Genomic DNA, 7964 nt, shown 5'->3' with positions numbered 1-7964 from the left:
TTGGCAAGACAAAATTAAACAAAAGGTTAGAGCTGTAGGATATCATAGGCTATCTTTTCCATATGGTTCAACTATTTATTTTTAGCCTGGATGCCAGCCGAACTTAGCCCCGCCAACAACATTCTGACTTGAATCTGAGTATGACGACGTCAGGCTAATTCATTTTCACTCCGGTTCTCAACTCCGTTCCTTGGGACCCACTGCTGTGCACATTTAGTATGCCTCCTTTATCTGATGCACTCAGTTTAGTTCACGTTCTTTCCTAATGAGCTGGGGCCTCATGTACAAAGACTTGCGTTGAATTCATACTAAAACATTGCGTACGGACAAAGCTGTAAATGTGCGTACACACACAAAAAAAACAGATGTATGAATCTCTGCGTACGAAGGATCCCACGCATATTCTCTTTGTACATCCCAATTAACGTAAAATTGAGCGCACACGCACGAGCACAACCCACCCAGTCTCCTCCCTTAATTTAATTTATTTAAATATGGTAATGAGTCCAATTTGACAAAAGAAAGCAGTAAGAAAATGGCGGCAAGAAACGAAACTTTACAGAAAGTGAATTGGAGGTGGAAACGAAAAAAAAAATGTATTTGGAACTTTGTCCTCCGGAATTAATAACAAAAGGATTTGTCTTTATTTTTTATATTTACAATGAATGGTTAGTTACCTTCACATCATTAAAAATGGGTGTCTCAACTGTACCATGCACCACCCATTTTTAAAAATAAAGACAAATAAAGAAAATAACAATTGGGAAACATTTTTGTTTATTCATCCATTTATATTCATTCATTTTATTTAAATAGCACTGGTTAAAATGTATAAAGCAGGAACAAGATATGTAACAATATTTATTAATAATACACGGTTTAAATATCACAAATATCAAATTTTATTTTCATTTGCGTCCTATGCTGGCTAATTACGACGTTTAAACTGTTATCATAACACTGAATAACTAAACAGTGTGTTTCCTAATAGAACTCTATCGGGGGTACAGTAGATATGTCTCAACTATCCCCCGCTGGCAACCTCGCACATTTCTCTAGATTTTGCAATTACCTTGCATGACACAATACAATGAAATATGACCGTTTTTTAGGGCACAGAATAACGTTTGTGGTGATACCAGTTACGTTTAACAGTCACATAAGGATAATAAGCTATTCATTGTGGAGAGTGCATGGTGAAGTGAACGTCATCTGAGAAAAAAAAAACTTTTCCCGATATTTTCGGATCGGAGATGCGTCCGTTGTTCAAATTTCCCACGATCAAAGAGGACACTAATACGCACGTGCACAGCAAAAATCACAACTTGTGCTTGCTGCGAACGCAAGTTATTTAAGGTGTCTCAACTGTACACGTCTCAAATGTACACAGTCTATAAATGACCTTAAAAAGAAATGGTCTGATATAAAGGTGGACATTAAACCAAAGCTGTCATTGCCATAGACTAAGGGTTGTATCAATTTGCATAATGCTTTTATATGTTCTTACTTAATTGCATAATTGATAGAGTATTCCCATAAGGCTCGTGTGACAATATATGACAATTATTTTATAAATGGCAAATTAATAGCAATGCTTCCCACAGGTGGTGGTGCAATAGACTTGTAGAACAATTCGTTGTGTAATGTTTGCAACTTCACTTCATTGCATGTAAGAGTCGCCAACGGACAAAAACAATGAGAAATGTACGTACGCCAGACATGAAATTGGCGTGGAGGAATGCACATTCTCGCGTTAATTTCACTGTTAGTACATACGACCGTGAGCGTGAAAGCTAGCATACGCAAAGTTTTTGTGCGTACGCAAGATTGATACATGAGGCTCCTGATGATCTGAATTATGTGTGTTAAATAAAGAAGAAATACAAAATGTGAAGAATGGTGGGTCCCCAGGCCCAGAGTTGAGAACCAATGGTGCATAGTGTATAAATGCACATTTAAAATCCTCCCAGAGCTTAAAAATCGCAAAAGAATTACACATCAGAAGATTTTCAACATCAAACCACAAAAAGCATCAATGAAAAGTCACTTGACAGCATACCTCAGTAATGCACTTCAGATATACGCATAAAGTTGTCCGTAAGTTTTGTTTTCACTTTTGAACAACATATGTCGCAATTTTATGCTTACCTTCATAATCATACAGCAGATACCACTGATGAACACTAGTAGCATGACAGCACACACAATGAGGATGATCTTCACAATAGGAAGAGCATCTTCTGGGCAGTCTTTTTCTTTTTCTTTTTCTTTTTCAATGACAGAATAAAAAAAATAAAATAAATCAGGGCCAGAGAATTATAGAATTATACTTTTTATACTCTATGCATTTTTCCATTTAATATCAATCAGAAAGTGATTTTACTTCTAAATCTCTCCATCAAAATGTTCCCATTCACACCATTTACATACTAAACACATGCGGTACATTCATATAATAAACTCATCATGTTTTAGAATACAATTATTTACATACAATAAGATACACTTACCTATCCATAACCAAGTGAACTTGCCAACAGTATTTTTTTCTTCCAAATTAAATTCACACCAGTAAAGCCCAATGTCTTCGGCAGTTACATGTAAGAGGATGACACTGAGGTTGGGAAGAGTTCCATTTACACGGACTTTGGATTTGTTCGCTGTTTTGAAGGTAAGATTGTTTTCTTTGTAAAAGTAGAAGAGTGCCTGCTGTTTACTTTCTCCTTGTTTGTACATGTACACTCCATCTTGAGGACTTTTATCAGTAGCGCACGCGATGGTGACATCATGCCCAGAAGGTTTGATTACTGTTTGAAGAAAAGCAACTATTAAGACTTTTTTTTCTGCAAACACTTAAATACACTAATTAATTTGCAAAGCTATCTTGTGTAGGCTTGATATTTTCTTAAAGGGTAACTCTCGCCAAAACTGAACCTAGGCTCTTTTTGTTAATCTACCCGAGTCAAACTTTCGTGTAAAAGCATAATTAGAATGGAAACGCCACTTTTAAGATTGACCGTATTTTCGTTTTAGGTCAAAATGCCTTTTGAATGAGAGTGCATGGGACACTTCTATGATAGCATCAAAATTGCTATTTTTAAAAAACTAAGGAGGCTTGACACAACATAAAACTGTGCTCGAAGTATCACCAGGGGCTCTACACATGAACTTGAGCACTGACTACATTGTTTGTGTACACAAAGTTTACTATAACTGTCACCACCTTTCACCCCACTATTATTAATGTTTAATTTGTTAAGATTAGTTCATGTATTAACTAACATAAACTAACCATGAGCAATATATTTGTTACTGTATTTTTTTTATATTTGTTAACGTTATACAGCTGTTCAATGTTTGTTCATGTTACTTCACAGTGCATTAACTAATGTTAACAAATACAAAAAAAAAGTATATACTTACACATATTCATACCTTGCACCACTGTGGCTGCCCATGACATGCTTCTTATACAAATACTGATCAATAGAAAACTGTATCTCACGACGTACAACATCTTTGCAGCTCTTTGTGACAATGACTATAGTTTCTGTTCAACAAAATCAGGTGGAAGTGGTCACGCAGTGACTTTTTTTTTTTTTTTTGTAAAGGAAGCTGAGGGGAAGCCTCTGCATAGTAAATATAGTGTCATCCTAGATCCTGAAAATATATTATATATATAATAATAAATATTCTCAAATTGCCTAAACCTAAGCTTTTATTTTGGCAGAATACCGGTAAAAATGCTGTAAAAGCTCTCCACAGAAATGTTGGAGATTGTGCGAATGGGTGAAATGAAGTGAACCTAGTGTACATTGCTTTGCAGAAATGCAAACGTAATGCTTTAAACTCAATGCACATACAGAGATGGACTTTGTGAGAAGCAACATTTACTGTGAACCGAAGAGCTCTGATGCTGATGCTGCACACCGTGCCGCACTTCACTCTGATAATCACACTACTAACCTAGATTGCGATTTCAGTTTATTTAAATTAATTGTGCAGTCACTTATTTTTTTATTTTTTTTTACTTTTTTTTTTACTTTGCATTAAATTTAATTATTAGCTTTTCATCAACTTACAAACCTGCTTCGGTTCTCTCACAAACCCTCATTTGGGAAATCCTGATCTAGTAAGTCACATTTATGGAGTGTTGACACATTTTAATCTGTTTATTTTGTAAAATGATTGAATATGTATAGCCAGTTTTTGTCAAAATGAACAAGAAATCATCTTATTAAATAAAATATATTATTCATACATATGCTTACTCTAAAGCAGGGGTTCTCCACTCTGGCCCTCGAGATCCACTTTCCTACAGAGTTTAGCTCCAACATTGACCAAAATCACCTGCCTGTAACATTATAGGCTATGTTTGAAACTGCACCCTATACTATTCACTATTCCCTACATTACCCCTGTCACTGTCACTGTCATCTGTTAGTCACCGTCTGCACTACATGTCCCATCATCCTCTCCGGCTCACACCTGCACTCACTCCACCATTACCCGCACCTGTCACCCGCATCGTCATCACTCACCATGTTCAGCTGTTGTCACCTTGTCTTCCCTAATTCATCTGTGTATTTAAGGCCCCGTTTACACGATGGGAAAACGCAGATATTTCCCTGCGTTTTGGCCTGTCATTTACACGAAAACGCCGTTTTTATCCCAGAAAACGATTATTTTTAAAAACTCCGGCCAAAGTGGAGATTTCTGAAAACGCCGGTTATGTGTTGCCGTGTCAACTGGGAGAAACGGGGTTTTAGGTTCTCAAACGTCACATTATGCGCCAGAAAATGCTTACGTCATGTGAGCGCCCTATGTTTAGAGTTTGTTCCATACTGTCTATGAGTTTGTTTGGCTACTATTTGATCATGGATGCTGTTAAAGTGGTACTCATTTTTACTTTTGTGAAAACGCTTTTGGCCTGTTTGCATTTGCTTCGCTGTCTGTCCACACGAACGAACCTCGCGCCATGTCTATTGTTTTGAAAGGAACAGGAAGTCGCTCGTGCTATTCGTCGTTGTCGATTTTGAGGATTCTGATTGGCTTGCATGGCTTTATCCTTCTCCTTACACTGCCGCCCCTTTGTATTTATGCGGGTTGATGTAAACGGCAACTGTTTTTGAAAACGATATTGTGTGCACGATGTTATTTTTGAAAACGGAGGGGGAGAAATATTCGTTTCTCTAAATACCCGGCTATGTGTAAATGTGGCCTAAGTTCCACACACAGTTCTGAACACTGTTCAGTGTTCATTGTTGGTTATTGTTTGTGTTATGTGCACACTGTATCGTATGTTGGCTAGTAGTTGTGTTCAGAATAAATCCTCTTATTATTTGTATCTTCATTGTCTTAATCGTCCTTTGAGAACCTAAACGTTACAGATTAACTGACCGTAAAACTAGTAGTGGGCAGATCGAGGCTTCGTGAAACAATGAAACAGTTGAAGCAAATGTGCCATATTGTGTCGAGGCTTCGAAACAATCCGACACCTGTCTCAATGATGACACCTAGTGGTCTAGGTGACCTAGACATATTAATTTCTCTGCTGTGGAAGGACTTATGCTGCGTTCACACCGGACGTGAATAGCGCGTCAAATTCGCGCCTGCCGCGTCTAGTTTGACGCTTGACCACATGTGTACATTCGCGTGTCAAGAGCGAGATTGACGCGCGTAAAAACAAAAGTTTGAAGCGACATTTACGCGCGTCAGAGGCGAAAGTTTCGAAACCCGTTGGCGGCCATCTTTTTTAGATGTTTATCGAGCATTAGCATTAGCATTAATCGAGAGAGTCACCGCTCGTATATGCTCTGGAGAGCAGAAACAGCTGCGTAGAGGACATCGTCGCTGTACTCGGGTCCACCAGACTCTCCGGAGGGTTTCAGGAGTTTCACAATTTGGTCCAGGACCTAGGTTTGGTGGACCTAACGGTGAGGACGCTGACGAGGACAGAGTAGGCCGTATGAGGCCTCAGCCTCGAGTGGTCGCTGCCTGACGAGCCCGCGCTGTACAGCCGGGCGCGAGGTTCACCCTCGCCCGCACCCACCTAATCTGTCATTTATTTTTGTTTTGATAATAAATGGAGCCAGCCTCCAAAAGTGAAACCTGTGATTTTTGTTTTAGTTTGTATACACTAAATTGTATTTGTTGTCTTCACATTAGATTAATAATGTTTCATATAGATATGGAATAAATTGCATTCAATACAAAATGAGTATCTCTCATATATTGAAATCGAGTTTTTATGTGAAAGATTTGCTTTGTTGTGCATTTTAGTCATATTACAAAATAATGTATTGAGGCCAAACATAAAATAACATTATAAACTGTCACTTCACCACGTGACAGCAGCAAGCAGCTGAAGCAGGCTCCTGATTGGTAAACGCGGCGCAAATTGACGCAGAAGTTCAGATTTTTCAACTCGGGCGGCAGACGCGAATTCGCGTCAAACACGAGAATGCACAAAAAGCACTACATAAAACATTCGCGCGTAACGCGCTTAACGCACCAGACGCTCAATTCGCGCCATTCGCGCGAACTTGACGCGCGAATGAGGCGTATTCGCGTCTACCGCGTCTACACTCTCTACGCCTCATTCGCGCCGCAGGAATTTTTTACGCGCGTAACACGTCTTTGCATTGACTTAACATTGAAATCACTCGCGCCTGACGCGCAATTCGCGTCCGGTGTGAACGCACCATTAGCCTACTTCTTTTTTTACAGATAATTTCTCCAGCCTTTGAAAAAAAATCCTCTCACAAGGGACACTTGTTGCTGGCATGCAAATATATTTTTTTAGCAAGGACATACAAATAATTATATTTCAAACAATGCATACCTTGCTTAGATGGCCCAGCAGTGTCAGTAGCAGGCCTAGGTACAGGGGGAATGCTACCATCCTCTGCACCCTGCAAAACGGCAGGATGAGTGCTCCTCAAATGGCGCATCATGGATGATGTATTGTTGCAGTAGGCTAGCTGCCGATCACAATACATACATCTCACTTTATTTGGGGTTTCCAAATGGAAATGCTCCCACACCACAGATGTACGGAATCTCTTCTGTGGAGCCTCCATTTTTATTTATCTATCTCTTAATCTATACAGTATATGTATCTATCTGTCTATATATATTTCTATCTATGCATCTATTAATGTGTCACTATATGTATACTCTGTCTGTCTCTAGCCTATCAGTCAATGTGTAAATTCAAATGTAAGCCTAAATATAACTAAACAAATCGCACTATAAATGTCACTATATCACCAAAAATCCACTATCTCAAAATCAAACTCCTCTTACAAAAACCCACGAGGTCAAGATGCGTTGACTTCACTTTTATACAGATGTGCGATTGTGTGGTCTGTTCCCGATCATGTCAATCAAACGCAGATTCGGCGGACCATGCCACCTGTCGAAACACTTGTGAAACACTCCAAAGCTTCATTTAGCCATAGTCACATGACATGGGTGTTTTGAATCACGCTTCGGATCAGTGTTTCGAAACATCTGCGCTTCGGGATCTCGAAAAGCTTCGGAACGTCAGTTTTGCGTCAGCCATCCCTACGTAAAACTAAATATGGGCATTTATTTAGTTTAACTTCTACCAGTCGTCTACTGACCTGTTTCCACGATGGCCGTCTGATCGAGGAATACATGCAAGATTTCCTGGAGATTTCAAACCAGGTCAACTGGACAGATGACGTCCTAGCGAAAGTGTTCAGGCTTGGACTGGACGATCCTCTGCACCAGCCAGCTTCAGCCCGAATCAGCCGTAAGACCAGAATCATTCGCTCAATACCTGGATTGTGTGCTCTTGTTGAGTGGATCAGCCTTCACTGTGGGTGAGGCTGAAGATAATATCTCCACTCAACAACCATCTCCAGCCATCTTTCTCGCCACACCACCTGCAAATCTTTCCGTTCCCTCTGCCCTTCCAGAGTCTCGTCCCGCCGAGA

The sequence above is a fragment of the Leuciscus leuciscus genome (assembly GCF_965113295.1).
Source record: "Leuciscus leuciscus genome assembly, chromosome: 14".
In the NCBI taxonomy this organism is placed as follows: Eukaryota; Metazoa; Chordata; class Actinopteri; order Cypriniformes; family Leuciscidae; genus Leuciscus; species Leuciscus leuciscus.
Note: the sequence above shows the minus strand (reverse complement) of the source record.